Raw genomic sequence first — 17,629 nt, 5'->3', positions numbered from 1 at the left:
GCCAGAGCTGTCGCGCGCATGTGAGGATGACGGGAATGGCCCACAAGTCAGCCCATGAGGCAGGCGCGGGGAAAGCAGTCGGGCTGACCAAGCGCGGGGTGGTCGGTGGGCCGATGGAGGGGAAATTCGGCCCATTACTCAGGTAAGCAATTTGTTTCTTTTTCTTTTTATTCTGTTTTCTAATTCAATTCCAAATTCAAATCAGTTCTCAGTTTTAAAATTCAAAATAAATGCACAGTCAATACTCCAAGAATGAATGTGAAATTTTAGTTTATTTATTTCTTATATTTAAATGAATACCTCTAGATATATATTTAGTAACAGAGATATTTACCCAATAGCAAATCTTTATCAAGAGTTACTAAAAAAATTGTACCTGAAGGGAAATAATCCATCCTAACAAATTTAAACTCTTTTTATTATTCATTTCTTTAAACTTACAACTGAACTTATGTTTGTATTTTATTTTAACTGACATTGATTTTAAAAAGAATTCCATAGTATAATTATTTATTAGGACTGCTTCCTTTGATTTCTTTTACTAATCTCATAATTTTGGATGTTACATCAATACTCAATTGTAACCAAGGCAAGAGACACCAATTGTGTGGTGGTCCTTGCGGGGAAGTTTTGTTCCCGGTTGATTTGAGAAGAGAAAGCTCACTCGGTCCGAGGGACCGTTTGAGAGAGGGAAGGGGTTGAAAAAGACCCGGCCTTTGTGGCCTCCTCAACGGGGAGTAGGTTTGCGAGAACCGAACCTCGGTAAAACAAATCCGCGTGTCACACTCTTTATTCGCTTGCGATTTGTTTTGCACCCTCTCTCGCGGACTTGATTATATTTCTAACGCTAACCCGACTTGTAGTTGTGATTAAGTTTGTAAATTTCAGATTCGCCCTATTCACCCTCCCTCTAAGCGACTTTCAATTGGTATCAAAGCCCGGTGCTTCATTAGAGCTTAATCGCTCGAAGTAATGTCGGGAGAACACGCCAAGAGGGAGATGGAGACCGGCGACAAGCCCATCGGCGACAAGCCCACTACAAGCCACGGGAAGGCTTCATCGGAAGAGTCCCGTAAAAAGGGGAAAGGGAAGGAGAAGAAAGCCTCCTCCCACAAGTCGCATCGGAGTGGGGACAAGAAAAAGAAGATGAGGAAGGTGGTCTACTATGAGACCGACACCTCATCGCCATCTACCTCCGGCTCCGACGCGCCCTCCGTAACTTCTAAGCGCCATGAGCGCAAGAAGTTTAGTAAGATCCCCTTACATTATCCTCATACTTCTAGACATACTCCATTACTTTCTATTCCATTAGGCAAACCACCAACCTTTGACGGTGAAGATTATGCTAGGTGGAGTGATTTAATGAAATATCATCTAACCTCACTCCACAAAAGTATATGGAATGTTGTTGAGTTTGGAGCACAGGTACCATCCGTAGGAGATGAGGATTACAATGAGGACGAGGTGGCCCAAATCGAGCACTTCAACTCCCAAGCCACAACCATACTCCTCGCCTCTCTAAGTAGGGAGGAGTACAACAAGGTGCAAGGATTAAAGAGCGCCAAGGAAGTTTGGGACGTGCTCAAGACCGCACACGAGGGTGATGAACTAACCAAGATCACCAAGCGGGAAACGATCGAGGGGGAGCTCGGTCGCTTTCGTCTTCGCCAAGGGGAGGAGCCTCAAGATATGTACAACCGGCTAAAAACCTTGGTGAATCAAGTGCGCAACCTTGGGAGCAAGAAATGGGATGACCACGAGGTGGTTAAGGTTATTCTAAGATCACTTATTTTCCTTAACCCTACTCAAGTACAATTAATACGTGGTAATCCTAGATATACACTAATGACTCCCGAGGAAGTAATCGGGAATTTTGTGAGCTTTGAGTTTATGATCAAGGGCTCACGGAAGATCAACGAGCTTGACGGTCCCTCCACGTCCGAAGCACAACCGGTCGCATTCAAGGCGACGGAGGAGAAGGAGGAGTCTACACCAAGTAGAACACCCATCGACGCCTCCAAGCTCGACAACGAGGAAATGGCGCTTGTCATCAAAAGCTTCCGCCAAATCCTCAAGCAAAGGAGGGGGAAAGATTACAAGCCCCGCTCCAAGAAGGTTTGCTACAAGTGTGGTAAGCCCGGTCACTTTATAGCAAAATGTCCTATTTCTAGTGACAGTGACAGGGGCGACGACAAGAAGGGGAGAAGAAAGGAGAAGAAAAGGTACTACAAGAAGAAGGGCGGTGATGCCCATGTTTGTCGCGAGTGGGACTCCGACGAAAGCTCTAGCGACTCCTCCTCCGACGAGGACGCCGCCAACATCGCCGTCACCAAGGGACTTCTCTTCCCCAATGTCGGCCACAAGTGCCTCATGGAAAAGGATGGCAAAAAGAAAAAGGTTAAATCTAAATCCTCCACTAGATATGAATCCTCTAGCGATGATAATGCTAGTGATGAGGAAGATAATTTGCGTACTCTTTTTGCCAACTTAAACATGCAACAAAAAGAGAAATTAAATGAATTAATTAGTGCCATCCATGAGAAGGATGATCTCTTGGACTCCCAAGAGGACTTCCTTATTAAAGAAAACAAAAAGCATGTTAAGGTAAAGAATGCTTATGCTCTAGAAGTAGAAAAGTGTGAAAAATTATCTAGTGAGATAAGCACTTGCCATGAGACTATAGACAACCTTAGAAATGAGAATGCTAATCTATTAGCTAAGGTTGATTCAAATGTTTGTAATGTTTCAATTCCCAATCCTAGAAATAATAATGATGATTTGCTTGCTAAGATTGAAGAATTGAACATTTCTCTTGCTAGCCTTAGAGATGAAAATGAAAAATTGGTTGCTAAGGCTAAAGATTTTGATGTTTGCAATACTACCATTTCCGACCTTAGAAGTAGAAATGATATATTACATGTTAAGGTTGTAGAACTAAAATCTTGCAAACCCTCTACATCTACCGTTGAACATACTTCTATTTGCACTAGATGTAGAGATGTTGATATTAATGCTATACATGATCACATGGCTCTAATTAAACAACAAAATGATCATATAGCAAAATTAGATGCTAAAATTGCCGAGCATGAACTTGAAAATGAAAAATTTAAATTTGCTCGTAGTATGCTTTATAGTGGGAGACGCCCTGGCATTAAAGATGGCATTGGCTTCCAACAGGGAGACAATGTCAAACTTAATGCCCCTCCTAAGAAATTGTCTAATTTTGTTAAGGGCAAGGCTCCCATGCCTCAGGATAACGAGGGTTACATTTTGTACCCTACCGGCTATCCTGAGAGCAAAATTAGGAGAATTCATTCTAGGAAGTCTCACTCTGGCCCTAACCATGCATTTATGTATAAGGGTGAGACATCTAGTTCTAGGCAACCAACCCGTGCTAAGTTGCCTAAGAAGAAAACTCCTAGTGCATCAAATGATCATGACATTTCATTTAAAACTTTTGATGCATGTTATGTGTTAACTAACAAATCCGGCAAAGTAGTTGCCAAATATGTTGGGGGCAAGCACAAGGGGTCAAAGACTTGTGTTTGGGTACCCAAAGTTCTTGTGTCTAATGCTAAAGGACCCAAAACCATTTGGGTACCTAAAGTGAAGAATTAAACTTGTTTTGTAGGTTTATGCATCCGAGGGCTCAAGTTGGATAATCGACAGCGGGTGCACAAACCACATGACAGGGGAGAAAAAGATGTTCTCCTCCTACAAAAAAACCAAGATCCCCAACGAGCAATCACATTCGGGGATGGAAACCAAGGTTTGGTCAAAGGATTGGGTAAAATTGCTATATCACCTGACCATTCCATTTCCAATGTTTTTCTTGTAGATTCTTTAGATTACAATTTGCTTTCCGTTTCGCAATTATGTCAAATGGGCTACAACTGTCTTTTTACTGATGTAGGTGTCACTATCTTTAGAAGAAGTGATGATTCAATAGCCTTTAAGAGAGTGTTAGAGGGTCAGCTATACTTGGTAGATTTTGATAGAGCTGAACTCGACACTTGCTTAATTGCTAAGACTAACATGGGTTGGCTCTGGCATCGCCGACTAGCACATGTTGGGATGAAGAATCTTCATAAGCTTCTAAAGGGAGAACACATTTTAGGATTAACAAATGTTCATTTTGAGAAAGACAGGATTTGTAGCGCATGCCAAGCAGGGAAGCAAGTTGGTGCCCATCATCCGCATAAGAACATCATGACGACCGACAGGCCACTGGAGCTCCTACACATGGATCTATTCGACCCGATCGCTTACATAAGCATCGGCGGGAGTAAGTACTGTCTAGTTATTGTGGATGATTATTCTCGCTTCACTTGGGTGTTCTTTTTGCAGGAAAAATCTCATACCCAAGAAACTTTAAAGGGATTCTTGAGACGGGCTCAAAACGAGTTTGGCTTAAGGATCAAGAAAATTAGAAGCGACAACGGGACGAAGTTCAAGAACTCTCAAATTGAAGGCTTCCTTGAGGAGGAGGGCATCAAGCATGAGTTCTCTTCTCCCTACACGCCACAACAAAATGGTGTAGTGGAGAGGAAGAATAGAACTCTATTGGACATGGCAAGAACCATGCTTGATGAGTACAAGACTTCGGATCGGTTTTGGGCCGAGGCGGTCAACACCGCCTGCTACGCCATCAACCGGTTGTATCTACACCAAATCCTCAAGAAGACATCATACGAACTCCTAACCGGTAAAAAGCCCAATATTTCATATTTTAGAGTCTTTGGTAGCAAATGTTTTATTCTTGTTAAGAGAGGTAGAAAATCTAAATTTGCTCCTAAGACTGTAGAAGGCTTTTTACTAGGATATGATTCAAACACAAGGGCATATAGAGTCTTTAACAAGTCCTCTGGACAAGTTGAAGTTTCTTGTGACGTTGTGTTTGATGAGACTAACGGCTCTCAAGTAGAGCAAGTTGATCTTGATGAGATAGGTGATGAAGAGGCCCCGTGCATCGCTCTTAGGAACATGTCCATTGGGGATGTGTGTCGTAAGGAATCCGAAGAGCCTCCAAATCCACAAGATCAACCCTCCTCCTCCACACAAGCATCTCCGCCAACTCAAAATGAGGATAAGGCTCAAATTGATGAAGAAGAAGATCAAGCAAATGAGCCACCTCAAGATGACGGCAATGATCAAGGGGGAGATGCAAATGATCAAGACAAGGAGGATGAAGAACCAAGGCTGCCACACCCAAGAGTCCACCAAGCAATCCAACGAGATCACCCCGTCGACACCATCCTCGGCGACATTCATAAGGGGGTAACCACTAGATCTCGTGTTGCACATTTTTGTGAGCATTACTCTTTTGTTTCCTCTATTGAGCCACACAGGGTAGAGGAAGCTCTACAAGATTCAGATTGGGTGGTGGCGATGCAAGAGGAGCTCAACAACTTCACTAGGAATGAGGTATGGCATTTGGTTCCACGTCCTAATCAAAATGTTGTAGGAACCAAGTGGGTCTTCCGCAACAAGCAAGATGAGCATGGTGTGGTGACAAGGAAGAAAGCCCGACTTGTGGCCAAGGGATATTCGCAAGTCGAAGGTTTGGATTTCGGTGAAACCTATGCACCCGTAGCTAGGCTTGAGTCAATTCGTATATTATTAGCCTATGCTACTTACCATGGCTTCAAGCTTTATCAAATGGACGTGAAAAGTGCCTTCTTCAATGGACCAATCAAGGAAGAGGTCTATGTTGAGCAACCTCCCGGCTTTGAAGATAGTGAGTACCCTAACTATGTGTATAAACTCTCTAAGGCGCTTGGGCTCAAGCAAGCCCCAAGAGCATGGTATGAATGCCTTAGAGATTTCCTTATCACTAATGGATTCAAAGTCGGAAAGGCCGATCCTACACTCTTTACCAAAACACTTGAAAATGATTTGTTTGTATGCCAAATTTATGTTGATGATATTATATTTGGGTCTACTAACGAATTTACATGTGAAGAGTTTAGTAGGATCATGACACAAAAATTCGAGATGTCTATGATGGGGGAGTTGAAGTATTTCTTAGGATTTCAAGTGAAGCAACTCCAAGAGGGCACCTTCCTAAGCCAAACAAAGTACAATCAAGATATTCTAAGCAAGTTTGGGATGAAGGATGCCAAGCCCATCAAGACACCCATGGAACCAATGGGCATCTTGACCTCAACACGGAAGGTAAGTCCGTGGATCAAAAGGTATATCGGTCGATGATTGGGTCTTTACTCTATTTATGTGCATCTCGACCTGATATTATGCTTTTCGTATGCATGTGTGCAAGATTCCAAGCTGACCCTAAGGAGGCTCACCTTACGGTCGTAAAACGAGTCTTGAGATATTTAGTTTGTACTCCTAAGTTTGGGCTTTGGTATCCCAGGGGATCCACATTTGATTTAATTGGTTATTCGGATGCCGATTGGGCAGGGTGTAAAATCAATAGAAAGAGCACATCGGGGACTTGCCAGTTCTTGGGAAGATCCTTGGTGTCTTGGGCTTCAAAGAAGCAAAATTCCGTAGCTCTTTCTACCGCCGAAGTCGAGTACATTGCCGCAGGACATTGTTGCGCACAACTACTTTGGATGAGGCAAACCCTTAGGGACTACGGTTACAAATTAACCAAAGTTCCTCTTCTATGTGATAATGAGAGTGCAATTCGCATGGCGGATAATCCCGTTGAGCATAGCCGCACTAAACACATAGCCATTCGGTATCATTTTTTAAGGGATCACCAACAAAAGGGAGATATCGAGATTGCATACATTAATACTAAAGATCAATTAGCCGATATCTTTACCAAGCCACTTGATGAACAAACCTTTAACAAACTTAGGCATGAGCTAAATATTCTTGATTCTAGGAACTTCTTTTGTTGAATTGCACACATAGCTCATTCATATACCTTTGATCATGTCTCTTTCATATACTATGACTAAAGTGTTTTTCAAGTCCATTTCAAACCAAGTCATAGGTGTATTGAAAGGGAATTGGAGTCTTCAGCGAAGACAAAGGCTTCCACTCCGTAACTCATCCTTCGCCGTCGCTCCGGGCAACTCTCCATCTTTGGGGGAGAGAGCATTAGCCCAAAGCAAAAGGACTCCGACTTTGGTATAATCTTCACTCATATGTTCTATTTGCCAAAGGGGAGAAAGTAGTTATAGAAGGGCTCTAATGATTCCGTTTTTGGCGATTTATGCCAAAGGGGGAGAGAGCATGAGCCCCAAAGCAAAAGGACCGCACCACCACCTAATTTTAAAAAGAATTTTTCAATTGGTATGATTTTCAATTTGGTATCCTCTTGTGTTCAAAAAGGGGAGAGAGTAGTAGTTTCAAAATCAATATCTTAAAGCCCTCTTGAACACTAAGAGAAGGAATTTATTAAGGGGGAGTTTTGTTTATGTCAAAGGAAAAGCATTTGAAACAGGGGGAGAAAATTTCAAATCTTGAAAATGCTTCGCAAAATCTTATTCATTTACCTTTGACTATTTGCAAAAGAACTTTGAAAAGGATTTACAAAAGAATTTGCAAAAACAAAACATGTGGTGCAAGCGTGGTCCAAAATGTCAAAAATTAAAGAAACAATCCATACATATCTGATAAGTATTCATAGTGGCTCAATTTCAAGCAACCTTTGCACTTACATTATGCAAACTAGTTCAATTATGCTCCTCTACATTTGCTTTGGTTTGTGTTGGCATCAAACACCAAAAAGGGGGAGATTGAAAGGGAATTAGGCTTACACCTATTTCCTAATTGATTTTGGTGGTTGAATTGCCCAACACAAATAATTGGACTAACTAGTTTGCTCTAGTGTATAAGTTATACAGGTGCCAAAGGTTCACATTTAGCCAATAAAAAGACCAAGAATTGGGTTCAACAAAGAGAGCAAAGGGATAACCGAAGGCACCCTGGTCTGGCGCACCGGACTGTCCGGTGTGCCACCGGACAGTGTCCAGTGCACCACCGGACAATATCCGGTGCACCAGGGAACTCCAAACCAAACTCTTCACCTTCGGGAAAACTCAGAGGCGCTCCGCTATAATTCACCGGACTGTCCGGTGCTCCAGGAATGAAGCGACTCTGAACTCGCCAGCTTCAGGAATCCGCTCCGCTATAATTCACCGGACATGTCCGGTGTACACCAGACTGTCCGGTGAGCCAGCGGAGCAACGACTACTTTGCACCAACGGTCACCTGCAGAGTCATTTAATGCGCGCCAGAGCGCGCAGAAGTCAGGCACGCGCGAAGTGGCGCACCGGACACTCTACAGTACATGTCCGGTGTGCCACCGGACATCCAGGTGGGCCCAGCAGTCAGAGCTCCAACGGTCGGAACCCAACGGCCTGGTGACATGGCTGGTGCACCGGACACTGTCCGGTGTGCACCGGACTGTCCGGTGCACCATGCGACAGACAGCCTCCACCAAACGGCTAGTTTGGTGGTTGGGGTTATAAATACCCCTAACCACCTCACATTCAAGACATCCAAGTTTTCCAACTTCCAACCACTTACAAGAGCTAGGCATTCAATACAAGACACACCCAAGTGATCAAATCCTCTCCCAATTCCACAAAAGCTTTAGTGTTAAGAGAGAGTGATTTGTTGTGTTCTTTTGAGCTCTTGCGCTTGGATTGCTTTCTTCTTTCTCATTCTTTCTTGAGATCAATACTCAATTGTAACCAAGGCAAGAGACACCATTTGTGTGGTGGTCCTTGCAGGGAAGTTTTGTTCCCGGTTGATTTGAGAAGAGAAAGCTCACTCGGTCCGAGGGACCGTTTGAGAGAGGGAAGGGGTTGAAAAAGACCCGGCCTTTGTGGCCTCCTCAACGGGGAGTAGGTTTGCGAGAACCGAACCTCGGTAAAACAAATCCGCGTGTCACACTCTTTATTCGCTTGCGATTTGTTTTGCACCCTCTCTCGCGGACTCGATTATATTTCTAACGCTAACCCGGCTTGTAGTTGTGATTAAGTTTGTAAATTTCAGATTCGCCCTATTCACCCCCCTCTAGGCGACTTTCAAAAACCCTCTTAAAAGATAAGAGGTTGTTCTTTTATGAGACTTTGCAAAAAAGGGGAGATTGGTCAAAGCAAAAGATTTTACCATAAGAGGAGAATTTGGCCAAAGCAAAAAAAGTGCCAAAGAATGAGAATTTTAAATGTTTGGCTAAGAGTGATATAAAAATTGTATTTCCTTACCAAATTAGAAATGTAGGCAAAGAGCCATAGATTCCTTTACGAGAATTTTTTTCAAAAACAAAAACTTTAAAAAAAGATTTGAGTTACAGAAAGATTTCCAAAAGGGATAAAAAGTTTAGTTTGCAAAGATCAGAAGGAAGTGGTTGCATATGTTGTCCAAAATGTTAAATTCATAACAAACTTACATTTGGCTTAGTTTTGAACTTTAACTAATATCTTATGAACATGTTCTCTTTAGCAAACAATTGACAAGTTAGTAGTTTCATATTTGTTTTGAACGTGTTGCCATCGATCACCAAAAAGGGGGATTGAAAAGGAAATGGGCTTTCATCCATTTTTATATCGATTTTGGTGTTTGATGACCATCACAGCTTAATGAACTAACATGTTTGCTATGTGATTGGTTGTATGTTCATAAGAATGAATATAAAAGATTCGATGTGAGAAACAACTCAAAAATTAGTGAAGAAGGGCATGCTTTAGGAAATTAAATATTTGAGTGGTTTGAGTGTTTTGATAAGTTCTAAAAAGCTCTAGGAACATTTTGGAATACATTAGAATGATCAGATATGCAAAATGGTACCAGGAGCTAAGTTTGAGTGAAACAGAGCAACAAAATTGTGAAGATATGTTTGTCTACGTCACAAGAGTGCTCAAGAATATAGCCAAATGAAGACAAGAGAAGAATGACTAAAAAGGACTTAGTCTCGTTGTTTTGGGTGCATCGGACCAGGTCTGATGGGCATCACACCAAAGTTCTAGAGAGGGTGCAAAGTGGACTTAGGCAGCTGTTGCACTGAGGTCCGGTGTGCAAAGTACTAAAGAGCTTGTTTCGGGTGCAAATGGCGTTGGATGCCGAACTGAGTCCTTTGGTGCGTTAGACCAGAAGTCTAGAGAGCTCATTTTTGTATAGTAATTGGATGATGCACCGGATCAGAGTCTGGTGTGCACCAGACCAATAGTATGCCTAATGGTTGAATGGGACGGACCAACGTTAGATGACGTGGCACCGACATGGCAAAGTCCAATGTGTCATCGGATGGTCCGGTGAGTACTGGCAGGCTGACAACTTTCTACAACGACTAATAAAATGACAGGATTGTCAAAGGTCCGGCGTGCACCAGACCTAGCATTGTTTGAGGTCTGGTGTACACAATTTAAGAGTAGAATTAGTAGTGGAGTTTCAATGGCTATGTGGAGGTTTGGGCCTATATATATGACCCAACCAGTGTGTTAGAAATCCAAGAGCCGAGCAAACAAGTGCATACATAAGAGCAACACCTCCAAGTGGTCAAAGAGTCTCAAGTGCCACAAATTGAGTATAGAGCTAAAGTTAGTCTTGCATTGTGAGAAAAAGAGCTAGAGCACTTGTGTGAGCTGAAGTGTAGAGTTGTGTTGTGTTGTGATCATAAGCTTTAGAGATAGGCTCTTATTGGGATTGTGTAAAGCACTTAAGTTTGATCTTTGAGAAAAGAGAGCCTTGAACTCATTGAGAAAAGAGTAAAGGGACTCAAGTTTGATCTTTGTGTTCACTTAAGTGAGGAAAGGGTTGAGAGAGACCCGGTCCTTAGTGGACTCCTCAACAGAGAAGTAGAATTTTTGTGAAACCGAACTCCGGTAACAAATTTATGTGTCTTTCTTGCTTTAGGTTTGAAATTTGCTCTACACCTTTCCTCCCAAAGCTCATACTTTATTTGCGCTTAAATTCTATTTCGTAGTGTTGCTAAGTTCGATTCTACATTCACATTCATTAGCAAGTTTGTGCAAGTATTGTGCTTATACTAATCTCGAATTAACTTGTCTTGTTCTAACTACTTAATATCATAATATTGGATCAAGTTTTGGAATTGTTTGAGTTAAATTTTATGTTTTTCTTATTCACCCCACTATATGCGACTTTCAACCATGCTCCTTTTTATAGAGGAAGGAAGGGAGAAGAAGGGGCAACCTTTGATGGTTAGTGGAGGTAAAAGAGAAAGGAACATACAACGAGATAAAGGGAAGGGACACAAAAGAGGAAAAGAGGGTGTCTACTATGCCTTTTCGTGCCACACCATCGTTGTGCCGATTGCCTGGCTTCGCTCGTGGCCATGCCAGGGTCACACAACAAATCCAAGGCCACATGAGATCTTCAGTGACCGACTGTGGCCCAAGAAATAAGCCCTCATTTTCTTTTTTTATTTTTAAAATATTATTATTATTAATCAATTATAATAAAATATTTATTATATATGTTTTATTTCATTATATATATAATATAGGTATCACATAGGTCGTCTTCAAAGGGATTGAGAACCTCTACAGTCAATTGTAGTGACTGTCATGTGGGGTCCGACAAGTGCAAGGACTCACGTAGTGACAAATGCATGATAGAAGGGATATCAACGAATGAGAACAACTCGACTGCTACCGCGCGATGAAACTTCGGACTTGCCAGCATCAAAACCGACCATTGGTGCCGCAGACTCGCCTTCCTCATGTCGGTCTCAGTCAGGGACAGATCTAGCGGTAGGCTTGAGCCTCTCTACCGCTCTCGAGCATATAGAGCTATACTAAAGTCCCTCCTAAATTTTAAAATATACATAGTATAATCTCATATTTATTTTATGGTTTTATCGTTCATCGATGTATTAATATAATGGTACTTCACATATGTTTGTTATAAGTTATTCAGTCAGATTATATTATTATAGTAGTCTATTTCAACTTTTTTTCTTTTTATTCTCTGTCCCTGTTCTCAGGTGCAGCGGCCGGAACACGGAAGTCGCGGCTCACCGGTCTTGGACGTAGAGATGGCAATGGGGACCCGATCCCCGATTCTTCACGGAGAATTCTTCCATTAGGGGATGAAAATGTTTCTTCCTCCGTGGGGATGTAAACGGGTAAAAATTCTCCCCAACGGGTAAACGGGGATGGGGATCCCTGTTCCCCGTGGGGACCCATTAAACTTACATGTGACGATGTTTTCATATAATAATTAATTATAAAAATAAATAATTATACTGTCAAGAGATCACTCATTGTACAAATATGTTTATATTGATGTATACATAATGATTCTTACATTTGACAATGTATATAAGTGACAATGTTTTGCGTTAATAACATATGAAGTACATCCTAATTATAATTTGGGTGGGGACTGGGATCCCCGACATGGATTTATCTCGGAGGAACGAGGAAGGGGAAGAAATGGTCCCCGCAAGCCGCAAGTATTCGTGGGGATCCCCGTGAGGACAGGGATAGGGAGCTAAAACCCGACAGAGAATTTCTAGGTGCCATCCCTACTTAGATGTGGTGGCCACTGGCCACGGGCTTGCCTACCTCGACTCCTCGAGTGTGGCGGCCACGGGCGCATCATCCTTAGCCGTAGGCCCACCGACCGTGAACCGCGCCGATCTAGCATCTATTTTTTGTTTGGTCCAGACGATGTTAAAGGAATGGTTATGAGATCTCTTATTGGTTATAATTAGATTGGATATTAGTACTTAATACTACTGAAAAGAGCTCAAACAAATAAAAGTATCGGTATCTGTTGGTACCCTGGAACAGGGGTACCCCTTACTATAGTAAGGAGGCGCAGTAAACCACGCCTCACCCCTCCACGGGGGCAATCTCCGAGGCCACCAGGATCCGGACCCCCGTAAGGGAACACCGGACCCCAACACACCTAATTGGGATCTCAGTGTTCCCCTAAGACGGAACCCGGACCCCTCTAGGTGAGGTCCGGACCGTCCACAACGAGATCTCGAGACAGGGAATATCTTGGCTTAAGTCAGGGCCGTACAGGGGTCCGGCACAGACACTTGTCGAGATTTTGTCAGGCACGCCTACTCTCCCCGCCTGGGCGGAAACCCGATGCTACGACGTGTCTGTGGCCCGTGACGAAAGCCGGAGAGCAGGGCCTGACGTAAGGTTTCGGGCCCATGCGATCTCTGCATTTATTGCGGATATCGCGCGCCGCCTGACCACCCTGCTCACTGGCGAAGTGTCGACTCGGCATTTAATGCGCCCCATCCACTCTGGTGGCAGGCGTCGACCAGGCCGGGTGGCATACCTGTCCAATCAAAGCAGTGGGCAGTACGCCCACACCGCCGCATGCGCGCAGTGGTCATCATAACTTGGTCCATACCAAGGAACCTTGGGCAGCACGCCAATTCTACTCAGGCAGTGGATGTCAAGGCACAGGGAGATAGCGCAAGGTGACCAACACTAGTTGCTCTGGGTGTTCCACCCTTATGTCTCTGGGCCCGCATGTCGGGGTTCAGGGTCTCTTTGTACATGTCCCCCCTCGACTATAAAGGGGGAGGCACGCAACGTTACACACGCAGTCTCAGACTCTCTAAGCTCATACAAGCTCTCGAGCAATACAACTCACAATGGAGTAGGGTATTACGCTCCGACGGCCCGAACCACTCTAAACCCTTGTGTGTTCCTGAGTTCTTCCTCCTCACTCCAACGATCAAGCAAAACGCCTAAGCCCCTCCTCATCTTAGGATTTAGGGCGGGTGCACTCCGCCACCCAGTCGGGGATTTCCTCTCCGACATTTTGCGTGCCAGGTAGGGGGCTAGGCTTTAGGTTTTTGCTTAATCCCTTGCTCAAACATAATGGTGCAAATCATTGAGCACCGTACCGAGACCGCGGTAGATTTCATGGTAGAGGAAGAGGCTTCTTCCTCCACGTCGCAGGTTCCCAACCGCCCTGTGCCAGGCGCTGCTGCTGTGCACGCCGCGCGACAGCAAACGACTGCACGAACATCATGGGCTCCATCAAGGGCAACTCCAGGAGCATTGACAGCAGCCAGGGAGTTGTTACGACACCCTCCGAGCTCCACGGCCTCACCAGGGGCCATGAAGCAATGGCGGGATGACATCGACCGGTTGCTCGGTATGGCACATCCTGCCCCGACCAGGGCAAGGCCACGGTCATCCCGGTGCCAACATGAGGCGTCGGCGTCTGTGCGCTCACCCTCAATAAGGGGCGTACAGACCAACGACCTCCGAGCCGAGCTCAACCGCAGACGTGCGGGAGAAGATGCCCGGATCTCTTTGGAGAGGGCGCGCGAGCGCCGACAGAACGTTGAGGGTCGCAACCTCGACCAAGACTTTGCTGCGGTAGCACCGCAGACCCCGATAGACGCCAGGTCTCAAGCGGGCGTCCCATTGGCCGGCATGGGTTGCGCCACACTCGCGGATCATCTCCACGTAGCGTCATGGCCACCCAAGTTTCGGCCGCAACTGCTGGAAAAATATGATGGTACGTCAAACTCGTCGGAGTTCCTACAGGTGTACGTCACCGCCATCACAGCAGCAGGTGGAGACACCGCTGTAATGGCAATATATTTTCATGTGGCCTTGTCTGGGCCTGCCCGGACATGGCTCATGAACCTCGCCCCGGAATCAATCTACTCCTGGGAAGAGCTCTGCGCGCGGTTCATTGCGAACTTCGCCAGTGCTTACCAGCAGCACGGCGTGGAGGCCCACCTCCATGCAGTGAGGCAGGAGCCCGGGGAGACTCTCCGAACGTTCATCTCCTGCTTCACCAAGGTGCAAGGTACTATACCTCGTATTTCCGATGCATCCATCATCACGGCCTTCCGCCAGGGAGTACGTGATGAGAAGATGCTAGAAAAGTTGGCCACGCATGACGTGGAGACTGTCCCCACACTCTTCGCTCTGGCCGACAAATGCGCCAGGGCTGCCGAAGGTCGTGCATGGCACTCGGTTCCACAAACCAAAGCTGCCCGGTCGGATGCCATCTCCCGGGACGACAGAAAGAAGAAGAACCACGGCTATGAGAGGCTGCAGGTTGCCGCTCCGACTGTCGCAGCCACGGCTAGGGGGCGGGGCGAACGCAATAAGCGACCCCAGCCACAGGGGAGCAACAACAGCTTGTGCCACGTGCATCCCAACGCTCACCACGGCGCCTCAGAATGCCGCGAGATCATTAGGCTCGTCAAGCGCGTCAGTGAGCGGCGCAAGCAGCCATCCAGGGGCGGCACCCCGCCCCGTCATCGGCCTGGCAAGGAGAGGGTCGACAACGATGAAGTGGCTGCGGGAGATCAAGAACTCGGGTATCAGTCACCTGAGGGGGACCTCAAGGACGTCTTCGCTAGAGATTCCGACTCCGGAGATGACAGCGACCGCCGCGAGAAATTGTACGTCATGTACGGCGGAAGCTGGGAACTTACCTCCCGCAGGAACGTCAAGTCCCTGTGCCGTGAGGTCCTGTCGGTAACTCCAGGGGTCCCGAAGGCTGCTCCCCACCAACGATGGAGGAGCACCATCATCTCCTTCGGGGCGCCCGACTGCCCCAATAACATGGCAGGGGCCGGCATACTACCACTCATCACCGCCCTTGTCATCGCCAACATGCGACTGCACCATGTGTTGATTGACGGTGGGGCAAGCCTCAACGTCATCAGCCATGCTGCGTTCAAGCAGCTGCAAATCCCGGAGTCCTGACTGGGACCCTCACGCCCATTCTCCAGAGTGGGCCCACAGCCGGTGTATCCCTTTGGGAGCATTGCACTCCCGGTTACATTCGGAACTGAGGAAAACTTCTGCACGGAGAACGTCGTCTTTGATGTTGCGGAAGTCAACCTCCCCTTCAACGCCATCATTGGCAGACCGGCCCTGTACCGGTTCATGGCTATCACCCATTACGGGTATTTGGTCCTCAAAATGCCATCCCCGGCTGGAGTCCTCACCGTCCAAGGTGACCGTGCCGCCGCACTTGCAGCCATAGAGAGGTTGCACGCCCTGGTGGCAGAAACTGCTCGCCCAGACGATGGAGGGAGGAACCCCTCAACCTCCGGCACCAAGGCACCCCTCAAGGCGCCAAAGGTACAACCGTCTGGAATGGAGGGTGTGCCCGTCAAAGCCATCCGGCTTGCTGCAGATTCCGCCCAGACCACTCGCATTGCGGGTGATCTGGGTGAGAAATAGGAACTCGCGCTCGTCGCTTTCCTCCAGGCAAATGCCGACATATTCGCATGGGAGCCGTCGTAGATGTCTGGGATCCCCAGGGAGGTGATCAAGCACTGCCTGAAGATTAACCCCGACGCCAGGCTAGTGAGCCAGAAGCCTCGCAGACAGTCTGTTGATCGACAGGACTTCATCCGAGAGGAGGTCCGAAAACTACTAGACGCCGGCTTCATCGAAGAGGTACATCACCCGATATGGCTGGCCAACCCAGTCATCGTCCCCAAAGCAAATGGAAAACTTCGGATGTGTATCGACTACACCAGCCTGAATAAGGCCTGTCCTAAAGACGCATATCCACTACCACGTATAGACCAAATCGTGGATTCTACCTCGGGATGCGATCTGTTGTCGTTCCTAGATGCATACTCTGGTTTCCATCAAATACAGATGTCCAGGGAAGATAGAAAGCATACGACTTTTGTAACAGTGGATGGATTGTACTGCTATGTTGTAATGTCGTATGGTCTGAAAAACGCCCTGCCGACATTTGTGCGGGCGATGAGTAAGACCTTCGGGGACCTGATCAGGGACAAAGTAGAGGTCTACGTCGACGACATCATAGTCAAGACCAAGAGGAGGTCGACCCTAGAGGAAGACTTAACCCTGGTCTTCGACAAGCTGCGAGCAACCCGCACGAAGCTGAACCCGGACAAATGTGTTTTTGGCATTTCCGCCGGGAAGCTGCTTGGATTCCTGGTTTCATACTGAGGCATTGAAGCAAACCGAGAGAAGATCAGGGCGATCGAAGCGATGAGGCCCCCACCCGAGTCAAGGACGTCCAGAAACTCACAGGGTCACTAGCCGCCCTTAGCTGCTTCATTTCGAAGTTGGCTGAGAGAGCGCTGCCCTTCTTTAAGCTGCTATAGAAGGTCGGGCCTTTCTCTTGGACCAAAGATGCGGAGCAAGCCTTCCAAGAGTTGAAGCAGCACCTGGTGCCCCTACCAATATTGGTAGCTCCGGAACCAGAGGAGCCGCTGTATTTGTACATCGCAGCGGTCGCACAAGCAATGAGCATGGTACTGGTCGTCGAGAGACCAGCATCAGAAAGCCAGGAAACTGGGGGCTCGGGACCGGCTGCTGGGGGCCAAACCATTCAAAGGCCAGTCTACTACGTCAGTGAGGTCCTTCATGAGGTGAAAACCAGGTACCCCGAGACGCACAAACTCCTCTATGCTGTGCTTATGGCATCCAGGAAGTTGCGCCACTATTTCCAAGCGCACAGGATTGTGGTGGTGACCTCCTTCCCATTAAAGACCATCCTCCACAACTCCAACGCCATAGGCAACATTGCCAAGTGGGCTACGGAATTCGCTGAGTTCTGGCTGGATTTCCGACCACGCCACGCCATCAAGAGTCAGGTCTTGGCTGACTTCATCGTGGAGTGGACGCCCCCCGCAAGCATCCCCAAGAGTTCGGACCCTGATTCGGGCCCCACACCTGTGGAACCCGGG

The sequence above is a fragment of the Zea mays genome, chromosome 1 (assembly GCF_902167145.1).
Source record: "Zea mays cultivar B73 chromosome 1, Zm-B73-REFERENCE-NAM-5.0, whole genome shotgun sequence".
NCBI classification, from domain to species: domain Eukaryota; kingdom Viridiplantae; phylum Streptophyta; class Magnoliopsida; order Poales; family Poaceae; genus Zea; species Zea mays.
The sequence above is the reverse complement of the archived record's forward strand: the minus strand, read 5'-3'. Positions refer to the sequence as shown.